At 47.6% G+C, this 14,861-nt stretch overlaps 1 pseudogene; it reads right to left on the bottom strand.

The window, feature by feature from the left end:
• Window positions 1-134: 134 nt before the first annotated feature.
• On the bottom strand, window positions 135-801 carry LOC117477761 (annotated as a pseudogene).
• Between the last annotated feature and the right edge of the window lie 14,060 nt (window positions 802-14,861).

The raw sequence follows: 14,861 nt of genomic DNA, 5'->3' as shown, positions 1-14,861 counted from the left end.
TATGTAAAATACAAATGGTGTGTTCTATGTGTTGGTATTTAATTATTAATGATTATTCAGTTTTCTTCTCTTCTCCCTTGTCTTTGTGGTACTTATGTCTCAGCTTCCTGGAGCAGACATATCTTCGTTATTGGTTATTCGGTTATTATAGGTTTCTTCAGGTCACCAGTCCACTCCGTGAATGTTTTCAGATTTTTTGCATTTATGATGTCTGGGATCTCAAACCCGACCTCATACTGCTCCCGCTCTCGCTCCATGGTCTGTTTGACGACCCTGTCGACCTTTGATGCCGTTCATCAGCTCAATCTGCTCAAGTTCAGGTTCAAACCTATCAACGATGTCACAGGCATCCTTCTTGGTGAACGCCGTCTTTTCTGGATCCAAATGTTCTCACCGATGCAGCTCCGACGTGTTGCTTTGTCTTTATTCTGTCTCGTCCTTTTTCAGTCTGATTTCTTCTCGTGCCACGTAAGCAGCTTTCCGGCTGTACGGGTGACAAACCTTCTCCGGAGCCTTCAGCATTTTGTCTGTTTGAAAACATGTGTGGGCGCTGCTGTTAGAATCTCTGCTGTCATTGCTTCCTCTTAGGGGACAATAGAAGACCCACCCCAGTAGGGTCTTCATAGCATACGCTCCTTCTCCTTGGCTATTGACCAGCTCCCAAGGTTCCAATACCTTGGGAGAATTTGTCCCGATGAGTAGGTCAATGCCAAAGTCAATTTCATGAATTTTGATGTCCTTGAAGTAAGGCCATTTTTCAAGATCTTCTTGCACAGGAATATTGTGTTTGTTAACAGGCATGGTCTTATGTGTGAAAACATTAGATAGTTTAAGGAAATTGTCTTTGTCCAGACTCGATATTTCCAAACCTGAGATATGACTAGACAATTTTTTCTTGATTCATTGTCTTTAAGAGAATGTTAGTCCTTTGTCCTGTAAGGTTTAGCCTCCTCATTAAACTTTCTGTGCAAAAGGTAGATAAACTTCCAGGGTCCAAAAAGGCATACGTTTGCAACACTTTGTCCCCCTTGTGGCTCTTTACTTGAACTGGGATGATGGAGAAAATGGGACGATCATCTCCCGCCCCAATATGACCACATATTTGAAGTGAGACAACAGTATTACCTCCAGTCCAATTACTGGTCCGGCAGTGGCTCAGTCAGTAGGGGCTTGGACTGTGAGCCGTAGGGTCGCTGGTTCAAGTCCCCGACCAGACCTAAATATGGAGTGTGGACTTCTACTTGGAGAGGTCCCAGTTCACCTCCTGCCCTGCCGTGGTGCCCTTGAGCAAGGCACCGGACACCCCCTTTCCCCCCCCCCACTCCCATTGCTCCCCGGGCGCTGTACAATAGCTGCCCACTGCTCCTAGTACTAGACTCCTTGTACTAGGATGGGTTAAAAGCAGAGGCCAAATTTCACTGTGTGTGCTGTGTGCTCTGCATGTGTGACCATTAAAGAGGGTTTCATCCCTCCCAATTCTTCTTCTTCTAGTTGGTTTCCCATTCTGTTCTGTGTGTTCTGCTTCCTTTCTTTTGCCCTTTTGTTCAATGTGGAGTATTTCAGGATGATTTTGGTTCCACACATAACATGTCAAACGACTGTGGCAGTGTTTGCTCATGTGACCTATTTTTAGGCATCCAAAACAGACTCCCTTTTCCTTCAAGAAGTCAAGCCTTTCTCTGTGTTTTCTTCAGGATGTGTGGACACTGCCCCAATGAGTGACCACTTCTACTGCAGAACAAACACAAATATAGGGATTTGGTGGTTGATGCAGGTATCTTCAGTCCCATTTATTGTTGTATTTTCTAGCACTGGTGTTCTTGGGCAGGTAACAGTTGTTGCAAAACTGCTTACTCTTGGTCTTGACCTTTCTTTTGAAAAGGTAGAGGTTTTGAAAGTTGTAGATGGTTTATCATCTTGGATGTTTCCAAACAGAGGATCTGACAGTATCTTCACTTGTCTCTCCATGAAGTCAACAAGGTCAGGAAATGTAGCTCGATGCCCACGCTCTTCCTGTAGCTGACATGCTCTATTCCTCCACTTGTCTCTGAGTTTGTAGGGTAGTTTCTGAAGTATGTTTTTCACGTTTGAAACAACATTCATTTCATCCATATAGGTGAGATGTTCCATTGCATTGCAACAACCTCTTGGGAACAAAGAGAAGGCTTGCAGTGCTTTCACATCTTCGGTTTTGATCATTGTCCAGGTAAATGCTTTGTTCAGTGGCAATCTTGTGCTCATTACCAAAGTGTTCCTTAAGCAGCTGTTTTGCCCTTTGATAGCCTTGAGCTGGAGGCAGATGTTGGCAGCTGCGCACTAGGTCCTTTGGTTGTCCTCTGGTGTATTGCTCTAGGTAATGCAGGCAGTCACTTTCATCATCAGTTTTCCGTTCTACTCCTCTTTCAAATGCACGGATGAAGGCTTCAAACTGCAATGGGTCACCATCATAAACAGGAATGTCTCTTGGTGGTAAAGTAGAAGTAAGATGTTGTTGAGCCAGCATAGCAGTGATGTCATTTTGCCTCTGGATTAAGTTATAGATGTCACCTTGATTACCATTGTTGATTACAGGTGGTGTGATGTCAACATGTCCCTGTTGTGTCTGTATATTTTGTCCGGGAATAGAGGTTTGGGCTTGATGAGGTGAAAATTCAGTTGCATGTAGATTAAGGCCGTTTCTCAATCGCGAGGATATTGGCTTCCAAGCCAATATTTCAAGGATGCTACGTCATCAAGTGGCGCAGCAGGACCGTTCCAATGTCCAGCATACTTTCGAGGCTGCACATGGGTAGACTTCGCGTCCTTAAAATCCCCACAATGCTTTGCGCACGGACCAATTTCCCCAAATCAGTGGCGGAAAATGTAAGGCGGGGCCTCTCATATGACGCACACCTGGCACACTTGTTAGCCTGTTCCATTCTTCTTCGTTTTCCGAAGCCGTGGCTTGGAAGCATACTTGCTTCGTTTCTGAAGGAAGTGACTTGGAAGTACGCGACTACCAAGCCAGCATCCTCGCGATTGAGAAACGGCCTAAATCTTGCTGTAGGGTTTCTGAAGTAAGAGTTCATCCCATCTGATGCTCTAGAGGTGTGTCTTGATCCCATGCTGAGCACATTTATCCTGGCATTTGCTGCTGCCAGTTCAGTTTGTAAATCCAATTGTTCCTTCTTTCGTTTCAACTGTTGTTTCAACTGTTCCCCTTGTACATCAAGTTCATGTTGAATGTTCAGTGCTGCAGACCTTTCGATTAAAGCAGCCCTTTCTGCCTGAGCTTTAATTTGAGCAGAGGATGTAGATGATGCAGGTCGTCACCTTCTTAAACTAATGGCCTAACCCCTCGATTCCACCGGGTCCGTCTGCGTCGCGTAACGGCTGCGCCGCGGTTTTGGTCCGGCTGTCACTAACCGATCTGTCCCCCTGCCCGATCTGTACTGCGCATGTGCGAGATGGTCCGCCATATTGGACAACTACATACAGCAACTCTGGTGCAAAATGCGAGAGCATGTAAAACCTGATGTGAGCACTTGCAGAAAAGAAATCTGAGCTTGTGTGCATACATTTACACTTGTATAACTGTTACGTTCCCTCCAAAATCTAGGGGTACGAAGGGGAGTAACAAAACACAGAACGACCAGCACGAGAAAAAAGAGAGGAAACTGATCTCTTTGTTCACACATGAGATTTAATCCAACGATAAAGGACAACCAGGCCCCACACAGAGACCCAAGACGACGTGCTGCACCCATGCAGCCAGAGGAGAAAAAGGAGAGCGACTGCAGCCTTCCTCAGGTCCTATATGGAAGCCCTGATTGGGGATTGGGAGCACCTGGGAGAGAGGCTGCACCTGGAGACAATCAGGCCCCGCTCACACGGGACCGTTTGCGTTTATGCACAGTATGCGTATTCAAAAAAGTCTTCCGTTCACATGCATTTGTTTCATTTAACGTGTCTGTTTAAACGAGGCCGCTGGAAACGCTGTAGTACATATGCTGGGACTGTAAGTGGCGCTGTAACTTCCGCCAAAATACACCATAAGCCGCGAAGAAGAGCAGCCTGGAGCAGCCCCGCAGCAATGTTGCCATGGCTACCCTTCTGTTTAAGCCCTGAAACTGAAACTGAAACTGAAAGAAACCGAATCTGTTGTTGCTGATGGTTGTGGTAGAGGAGCTGTATATTTTTGCACTAATATCTGTAGCATGGTCAGTAGCAGTAGCACTAGCAGTAGCTACTGACAGGAGGAAGTCAGTGTGTGTGGCGATTGCTGGTATTCAGCGGGATATAGTCATTTCCTCAGCATATGGATAAATGCAACGGGGAAGTTAACTGAAAGAAACCAAGAAGCACGTCTCTGTGGATATTGCATCGAGAGGACGGCTCAGAAAGAGAGATATTCTCTACAAACACCGGGTGAGATGCACCTTTGTCAATATAATGGATCAATGCATGAAATCTGACTCTGTTTATTTTGTTTAAGGAGTATATTGGGCGTTAACAATTCTGGTTTGCCTTTTATAATATTATTTCATTCAAGAACCCCTTGTGCGTTTAATTAACACAGCTATTTTTGATAGTTGCTAGTACAGCAGTGAGCAGGAGAGGCGGGGCTATCCTATTTTTCCAGGAAATATTCGTATAGAGGTGATTACACGGACTCGGTTGACCCCCCAGAGCGTTTCGTTTGCAAATCTATCCACCTTGGGACCCGTTATTGTTTGTGGGGTCAGTTTCTATCGGCCTCGTGTAAATAATAGGGCTATACGCACGCGAAACTATGCAGATACAAGCAGTTTTCTCCTCGTGTAAACGGCGCCTCAGGCTGCACCTGGAGAATCAGAGGGAGAGAGAGAGAGACACACACACCCACACTACGGCACGTAACACCCCCCCCCATAAAACCAAACAAGTGTTTGGCCACAGTTACCAAAAACACTCAGACTATTGGACATGATCGTGACCCATTGTAATCGTAATCTCACCCACAGTACAGTACATCGGCCACCACCTTATCTGCTCCCCTCTTGTGCTTGATGACGATATTGTATTCTGGGTGCTGGTCTTTTGACTTTTCCGTAGATTGCTTGGAAGCTGCCACCTGCTGCTTCCAAGCTACACACCCTGCCACTAGATGACCAGGATCAAGACAAAAGAAACATAATCTCTTGGGACCTCGAGTTCTGGTCAAAACACAACCTGCAAACACCTTCGGATGAGTCTGAGCTAGGTCACCACCTGCAGCACCAGGGACTGAAACGTCTACAACCTCAGCAGTAGGATACACTTTACCCCCGGCTATATCGTTACCCATTATGAAATCCACTCCGTCGACAGGAAACTTGGGCAGCACAGCAACTGGAAAGAAACCAGTAGCCAGTTTAGACTGTACCTGGATCTTGTGAAGAGGTGCAGGCACACAACCCATCCCAATACCTCTTACCACCGCACTTGCATCACAGGCAGACTCAGCACTCAAGGGCAGGACACTGGCAAGAATGAACGACTGTGAGCCACCACTGTCTCGTAACACCGTGACCTGCCGCTGGTCCTCCACTTTTCCTGACAGAGAGGCAAAGGCAGTAGAGATGAACGGTTTCAAAAACTCATCAGGCCCTTTGTTAACAGTGGCCCATCCACTATGACACACTGCTGTAACCAATCCCACCCCTTCTGGGTGCTTGCCAGCCGCTGTCTGCTCTCGCTTCCAACCTGCACAGTCTGCTATCACATGACCTGGGTCATGACAAAAAAAAACAAGCTCTGTTTAGCCTGGGATCCAACACTGGAACACTGGCACAGGGAACGTAATTGTCAGGAGCTCTACGATAAGTGTCTCGCTGAAAAAAAAACGCTCTTGTGTATCAGTGCAAACTCGTCTGCCAGAGTGGCAGCCTGCTGAAGTGTAGTTACTTTCTGCTCATTCAGGTAGACTACCGTACGCTCAGGTACACAGTTTTTAAACTCCTCTAACATCATTAGCTCACACACTGAAGTAATGTCGTCAGCTTTACAAGCTCTACACCACCTGTCAAAGAGGACTTTCTTCTCCCTCGCGAAGTCCACGTAAGTTTGGCCAGAAGTTTTCTTCAGGCCGCGAAACCGCTGCCTGTAGGCCTCAGGCACAAGCTCATATGCCCTGAGAATTACACCTTTAACATTCTCATACACTAAACTATCCTCGACAGAAAGAGAAGAGCAAGCTTCTTGAGCCTTGCCGACTAGCTTACACTGTAAAAGAATAGCCCACACGTCTTCTGGCCAGCGCAGAGCAGCAGCAATGCGCTCAAATGCACCAAAATAGATTTCCACTTCTGATTCACGAAACACAGGGACCAAAGAAATATGCCTACTCACGTCGAAGGAGGCAGCAGGACCAGAAGATGTAACGGCAGAATCACCCCCCCCAGCTGCCTGAAGCTCTAACTGACGCATCCGGACAGCAGTGTCTGCCTCCACTTTCCTGATCTCCAGCTCCGACTTCCTGATCTCCAGCTCCCTCTTCCTGATATCAGTGTCTGCCTCCAACTTCTTGATCTCCAGCTCCGACTTCCTGATCTCCAGCTCCCTCCTGAGCTGAAAATCCCTATCACGCTCCTCCTTCTCCCACTGTAGACGAGCCATACGCACTTTTACCCTGGCATCTAATTTAGACCCCGTAGGTGAGGACCCTGCCGAAAACGAGTCCAACTGAGGCATGTTGAAAAGTTTTGCCTGTTCCGTAGCACTCTGAACACCAGGAGTAACACCAACGCGGCCTCCACCAGGAGACTCTGCTGCTACAGCCCCGGCCACCGTTCCAGGAGATTCCACTGAAGTAGGCAGACTCAAAACCCCCTGTTCAACTAGTCCAGTTAGCACAGTAGCCTTGAGTTCACTTTTACCAAGAGCAGAGGAGACAGAAACGTGATAATGGTCAGCAACTAACCGCAAATCAACCTTCCTACACCAGTCTAGCTGACCCACAGTAGGACTGGCCACAAACTGCTCCAAAACAAAAGCCATCCTTATCAACGGCGACTTACAATTGTTTTTTTTTTTTTTTTTTTTTTTTAAACAAACTTCCCCGGAACCTGCCTACCAAACTTACCTAACTATCTTCTGGAGCGTGCCGGGCTCGAGGCGACTTTAAAGGCAAACATCAGCGGCCGAAACCCTGAAACGCCTGCCCCCAACAGGGAATAAATCCCCACCCAGGATTACCCCGAAAATAAAAAAGGCAAAATAAAAAATGAGTGCCTGAAGGAAAGACTGATTCAGCCCAGCTAGACACTCCCCTATCTAAACTGAGGAAGCTTTTAAACAGCAAGAGACTTCACAGCCAATGCTACACAATATCAACGCTAAACCACAAACAGATACTCACTCTTTGTCTCAAAGATCGGACGAGCCCCCATTTGTTACGTTCCCTCCAAAATCTAGGGGTACGAAGGAGAGTAACAAAACACAGAACGACCAGCACGAGAAAAAAGAGAGGAAACTGATCTCTTTGTTCACACATGAGATTTAATCCAACGATAAAGGACAACCAGGCCCCACACAGAGACCCAAGACGACGTGCTGCACCCATGCAGCCAGAGGAGAAAAAGGAGAGCGACTGCAGCCTTCCTCAGGTCCTATATGGAAGCCCTGATTGGGGATTGGGAGCACCTGGGAGAGAGGCTGCACCTGGAGACAATCAGGCCCCGCTCACACGGGACCGTTTGCGTTTATGCACAGTATGCGTATTCAAAAAAAGTCTTCCGTTCACATGCATTTGTTTCATTTAACGTGTCTGTTTAAACGAGGCCGCTGGAAACGCTGTAGTACATATGCTGGGACTGTAAGTGGCGCTGTAACTTCCGCCAAAATACACCAAAAGCCGCGAAGAAGAGCAGCCTGGAGCAGCCCCGCAGCAATGTTGCCATGGCTACCCTTCTGTTTAAGCCCTGAAACTGAAAGAAACTGAAAGAAACCGAATCTGTTGTTGCTGATGGTTGTGGTAGAGGAGCTGTATATTTGTGCACTAATATCTGTAGCATGGTCAGTAGCAGTAGCACTAGCAGTAGCTACTGACAGGAGGAAGTCAGTGTGTGTGGCGATTGCTGGTATTCAGCGGGATATAGTCATTTCCTCAGCATATGGATAAATGCAACGGGGAAGTTAACTGAAAGAAACCAAGAAGCACGTCTCTGTGGATATTGCATCGAGAGGACGGCTCAGAAAGAGAGATATTCTCTACAAACACCGGGTGAGATGCACCTTTGTCAATATAATGGATCAATGCATGAAATCTGACTGTTTATTTTGTTTAAGGAGTATATTGGGCGTTAACAATTCTGGTTTGCCTTTTATAATATTATTTCATTCAAGAACCCCTTGTGCGTTTAATTAACACAGCTATTTTTGATAGTTGCTAGTACAGCAGTGAGCAGGAGAGGCGGGGCTATCCTATTTTTCCAGGAAATATTCGTATAGAGGTGATTACACGGACTCGGTTGACCCCCCAGAGCGTTTCGTTTGCAAATCTATCCACCTTGGGACCCGTTATTGTTTGTGGGGTCAGTTTCTATCGGCCTCGTGTAAATAATAGGGCTATACGCACGCGAAACTATGCAGATACAAGCAGTTTTCTCCTCGTGTAAACGGCGCCTCAGACGGAGAGAGAGAGACACACACACACACACTACGGCACGTAACACCCCCCCCCATAAAACCAAACAAGTGTTTGGCCACAGTTACCAAAAACACTCAGACTATTGGACATGATCGTGACCCATTGTAATCGTAATCTCACCCACAGTACAGTACATCGGCCACCACCTTATCTGCTCCCCTCTTGTGCTTGATGACGATATTGTATTCTGGGTGCTGGTCTTTTGACTTTTCCGTAGATTGCTTGGAAGCTGCCACCTGCTGCTTCCAAGCTACACACCCTGCCACTAGATGACCAGGATCAAGACAAAAGAAACATAATCTCTTGGGACCTCGAGTTCTGGTCAAAACACAACCTGCAAACACCTTCGGATGAGTCTGAGCTAGGTCACCACCTGCAGCACCAGGGACTGAAACGTCTACAACCTCAGCAGTAGGATACACTTTACCCCCGGCTATATCGTTACCCATTATGAAATCCACTCCGTCGACAGGAAACTTGGGCAGCACAGCAACTGGAAAGAAACCAGTAGCCAGTTTAGACTGTACCTGGATCTTGTGAAGAGGTGCAGGCACACAACCCATCCCAATACCTCTTACCACCGCACTTGCATCACAGGCAGACTCAGCACTCAAGGGCAGGACACTGGCAAGAATGAACGACTGTGAGCCACCACTGTCTCGTAACACCGTGACCTGCCGCTGGTCCTCCACTTTTCCTGACAGAGAGACAAAGGCAGTAGAGATGAACGGTTTCAAACACTCATCAGGCCCTTTGTTAACAGTGGCCCATCCACTATGACACACTGCTGTAACCAATCCCACCCCTTCTGGGTGCTTGCCAGCCGCTGTCTGCTCTCGCTTCCAACCTGCACAGTCTGCTATCACATGACCTGGGTCATGACAAAAAAAAACAAGCTCTGTTTAGCCTGGGATCCAACACTGGAACACTGGCACAGGGAACGTAATTGTCAGGAGCTCTACGATAAGTGTCTCGCTGAAAAAAAACGCTCTTGTGTATCAGTGCAAACTCGTCTGCCAGAGTGGCAGCCTGCTGAAGTGTAGTTACTTTCTGCTCATTCAGGTAGACTACCGTACGCTCAGGTACACAGTTTTTAAACTCCTCTAACATCATTAGCTCACACACTGAAGTAATGTCGTCAGCTTTACAAGCTCTACACCACCTGTCAAAGAGGACTTTCTTCTCCCTCGCGAAGTCCACGTAAGTTTGGCCAGAAGTTTTCTTCAGGCCGCGAAACCGCTGCCTGTAGGCCTCAGGCACAAGCTCATATGCCCTGAGAATTACAGCTTTAACATTCTCATACACTAAACTATCCTCGACAGAAAGAGAAGAGCAAGCTTCTTGAGCCTTGCCGACTAGCTTACACTGTAAAAGAATAGCCCACACGTCTTCTGGCCAGCGCAGAGCAGCAGCAATGCGCTCAAATGCACCAAAATAGATTTCCACTTCTGATTCACGAAACACAGGGACCAAAGAAATATGCCTACTCACGTCGAAGGAGGCAGCAGGACCAGAAGATGTAACGGCAGAATCACCCCCCCCAGCTGCCTGAAGCTCTAACTGACGCATCCGGACAGCAGTGTCTGCCTCCACTTTCCTGATCTCCAGCTCCGACTTCCTGATCTCCAGCTCCCTCTTCCTGATATCAGTGTCTGCCTCCAACTTCTTGATCTCCAGCTCCGACTTCCTGATCTCCAGCTCCCTCCTGAGCTGAAAATCCCTATCACGCTCCTCCTTCTCCCACTGTAGACGAGCCATACGCACTTTTACCCTGGCATCTAATTTAGACCCCGTAGGTGAGGACCCTGCCGAAAACGAGTCCAACTGAGGCATGTTGAAAAGTTTTGCCTGTTCCGTAGCACTCTGAACACCAGGAGTAACACCAACGCGGCCTCCACCAGGAGACTCTGCTGCTACAGCCCCGGCCACCGTTCCAGGAGATTCCACTGAAGTAGGCAGACTCAAAACCCCCTGTTCAACTAGTCCAGTTAGCACAGTAGCCTTGAGTTCACTTTTACCAAGAGCAGAGGAGACAGAAACGTGATAATGGTCAGCAACTAACCGCAAATCAACCTTCCTACACCAGTCTAGCTGACCCACAGTAGGACTGGCCACAAACTGCTCCAAAACAAAAGCCATCCTTATCAACGGCGACTTACAATTGTTTTTTTTTTTTTTTTTTTTTTTAAACAAACTTCCCCAGAACCTGCCTACCAAACTTACCTAACTATCTTCTGGAGCGTGCCGGGCTCGAGGCGACTTTAAAGGCAAACATCAGCGGCCGAAACCCTGAAACGCCTGCCCCCAACAGGGAATAAATCCCCACCCAGGATTACCCCGAAAATAAAAAAGGCAAAATAAAAATGAGTGCCTGAAGGAAAGACTGATTCAGCCCAGCTAGACACTCCCCTATCTAAACTGAGGAAGCTTTTAAACAGCAAGAGACTTCACAGCCAATGCTACACAATATCAACGCTAAACCACAAACAGATACTCACTCTTTGTCTCAAAGATCGGACGAGCCCCCATTTGTTACGTTCCCTCCAAAATCTAGGGGTACGAAGGAGAGTAACAAAACACAGAACGACCAGCACGAGAAAAAAGAGAGGAAACTGATCTCTTTGTTCACACATGAGATTTAATCCAACGATAAAGGACAACCAGGCCCCACACAGAGACCCAAGACGACGTGCTGCACCCATGCAGCCAGAGGAGAAAAAGGAGAGCGACTGCAGCCTTCCTCAGGTCCTATATGGAAGCCCTGATTGGGGATTGGGAGCACCTGGGAGAGAGGCTGCACCTGGAGACAATCAGGCCCCGCTCACACGGGACCGTTTGCGTTTATGCACAGTATGCGTATTCAAAAAAAGTCTTCCGTTCACATGCATTTGTTTCATTTAACGTGTCTGTTTAAACGAGGCCGCTGGAAACGCTGTAGTACATATGCTGGGACTGTAAGTGGCGCTGTAACTTCCGCCAAAATACACCAAAAGCCGCGAAGAAGAGCAGCCTGGAGCAGCCCCGCAGCAATGTTGCCATGGCTACCCTTCTGTTTAAGCCCTGAAACTGAAACTGAAAGAAACTGAAAGAAACCGAATCTGTTGTTGCTGATGGTTGTGGTAGAGGAGCTGTATATTTTTGCACTAATATCTGTAGCATGGTCAGTAGCAGTAGCACTAGCAGTAGCTACTGACAGGAGGAAGTCAGTGTGTGTGGCGATTGCTGGTATTCAGCGGGATATAGTCATTTCCTCAGCATATGGATAAATGCAACGGGGAAGTTAACTGAAAGAAACCAAGAAGCACGTCTCTGTGGATATTGCATCGAGAGGACGGCTCAGAAAGAGAGATATTCTCTACAAACACCGGGTGAGATGCACCTTTGTCAATATAATGGATCAATGCATGAAATCTGACTCTGTTTATTTTGTTTAAGGAGTATATTGGGCGTTAACAATTCTGGTTTGCCTTTTATAATATTATTTCATTCAAGAACCCCTTGTGCGTTTAATTAACACAGCTATTTTTGATAGTTGCTAGTACAGCAGTGAGCAGGAGAGGCGGGGCTATCCTATTTTTCCAGGAAATATTCGTATAGAGGTGATTACACGGACTCGGTTGACCCCCCAGAGCGTTTCGTTTGCAAATCTATCCACCTTGGGACCCGTTATTGTTTGTGGGGTCAGTTTCTATCGGCCTCGTGTAAATAATAGGGCTATACGCACGCGAAACTATGCAGATACAAGCAGTTTTCTCCTCGTGTAAACGGCGCCTCAGGCTGCACCTGGAGAATCAGAGGGAGAGAGAGAGAGACACACACACCCACACTACGGCACGTAACACCCCCCCCCATAAAACCAAACAAGTGTTTGGCCACAGTTACCAAAAACACTCAGACTATTGGACATGATCGTGACCCATTGTAATCGTAATCTCACCCACAGTACAGTACATCGGCCACCACCTTATCTGCTCCCCTCTTGTGCTTGATGACGATATTGTATTCTGGGTGCTGGTCTTTTGACTTTTCCGTAGATTGCTTGGAAGCTGCCACCTGCTGCTTCCAAGCTACACACCCTGCCACTAGATGACCAGGATCAAGACAAAAGAAACATAATCTCTTGGGACCTCGAGTTCTGGTCAAAACACAACCTGCAAACACCTTCGGATGAGTCTGAGCTAGGTCACCACCTGCAGCACCAGGGACTGAAACGTCTACAACCTCAGCAGTAGGATACACTTTACCCCCGGCTATATCGTTACCCATTATGAAATCCACTCCGTCGACAGGAAACTTGGGCAGCACAGCAACTGGAAAGAAACCAGTAGCCAGTTTAGACTGTACCTGGATCTTGTGAAGAGGTGCAGGCACACAACCCATCCCAATACCTCTTACCACCGCACTTGCATCACAGGCAGACTCAGCACTCAAGGGCAGGACACTGGCAAGAATGAACGACTGTGAGCCACCACTGTCTCGTAACACCGTGACCTGCCGCTGGTCCTCCACTTTTCCTGACAGAGAGACAAAGGCAGTAGAGATGAACGGTTTCAAAAACTCATCAGGCCCTTTGTTAACAGTGGCCCATCCACTATGACACACTGCTGTAACCAATCCCACCCCTTCTGGGTGCTTGCCAGCCGCTGTCTGCTCTCGCTTCCAACCTGCACAGTCTGCTATCACATGACCTGGGTCATGACAAAAAAAAACAAGCTCTGTTTAGCCTGGGATCCAACACTGGAACACTGGCACAGGGAACGTAATTGTCAGGAGCTCTACGATAAGTGTCTCGCTGAAAAAAAACGCTCTTGTGTATCAGTGCAAACTCGTCTGCCAGAGTGGCAGCCTGCTGAAGTGTAGTTACTTTCTGCTCATTCAGGTAGACTACCGTACGCTCAGGTACACAGTTTTTAAACTCCTCTAACATCATTAGCTCACACACTGAAGTAATGTCGTCAGCTTTACAAGCTCTACACCACCTGTCAAAGAGGACTTTCTTCTCCCTCGCGAAGTCCACGTAAGTTTGGCCAGAAGTTTTCTTCAGGCCGCGAAACCGCTGCCTGTAGGCCTCAGGCACAAGCTCATATGCCCTGAGAATTACACCTTTAACATTCTCATACACTAAACTATCCTCGACAGAAAGAGAAGAGCAAGCTTCTTGAGCCTTGCCGACTAGCTTACACTGTAAAAGAATAGCCCACACGTCTTCTGGCCAGCGCAGAGCAGCAGCAATGCGCTCAAATGCACCAAAATAGATTTCCACTTCTGATTCACGAAACACAGGGACCAAAGAAATATGCCTACTCACGTCGAAGGAGGCAGCAGGACCAGAAGATGTAACGGCAGAATCACCCCCCCCAGCTGCCTGAAGCTCTAACTGACGCATCCGGACAGCAGTGTCTGCCTCCACTTTCCTGATCTCCAGCTCCGACTTCCTGATCTCCAGCTCCCTCTTCCTGATATCAGTGTCTGCCTCCAACTTCTTGATCTCCAGCTCCGACTTCCTGATCTCCAGCTCCCTCCTGAGCTGAAAATCCCTATCACGCTCCTCCTTCTCCCACTGTAGACGAGCCATACGCACTTTTACCCTGGCATCTAATTTAGACCCCGTAGGTGAGGACCCTGCCGAAAACGAGTCCAACTGAGGCATGTTGAAAAGTTTTGCCTGTTCCGTAGCACTCTGAACACCAGGAGTAACACCAACGCGGCCTCCACCAGGAGACTCTGCTGCTACAGCCCCGGCCACCGTTCCAGGAGATTCCACTGAAGTAGGCAGACTCAAAACCCCCTGTTCAACTAGTCCAGTTAGCACAGTAGCCTTGAGTTCACTTTTACCAAGAGCAGAGGAGACAGAAACGTGATAATGGTCAGCAACTAACCGCAAATCAACCTTCCTACACCAGTCTAGCTGACCCACAGTAGGACTGGCCACAAACTGCTCCAAAACAAAAGCCATCCTTATCAACGGCGACTTACAATTGTTTTTTTTTTTTTTTTTTTTTTTTTTTAAACAAACTTCCCCAGAACCTGCCTACCAAACTTACCTAACTATCTTCTGGAGCGTGCCGGGCTCGAGGCGACTTTAAAGGCAAACATCAGCGGCCGAAACCCTGAAACGCCTGCCCCCAACAGGGAATAAATCCCCACCCAGGATTACCCCGAAAATAAAAAAGGCAAAATAAAAAATGAGTGCCTGAAGGAAAGACTGATTCAG

Source organism: Trematomus bernacchii, unplaced genomic scaffold, assembly GCF_902827165.1.
Source record: "Trematomus bernacchii unplaced genomic scaffold, fTreBer1.1, whole genome shotgun sequence".
NCBI classification, from domain to species: domain Eukaryota; kingdom Metazoa; phylum Chordata; class Actinopteri; order Perciformes; family Nototheniidae; genus Trematomus; species Trematomus bernacchii.
The sequence above is the reverse complement of the archived record's forward strand: the minus strand, read 5'-3'. Positions and strand labels throughout refer to the sequence as shown.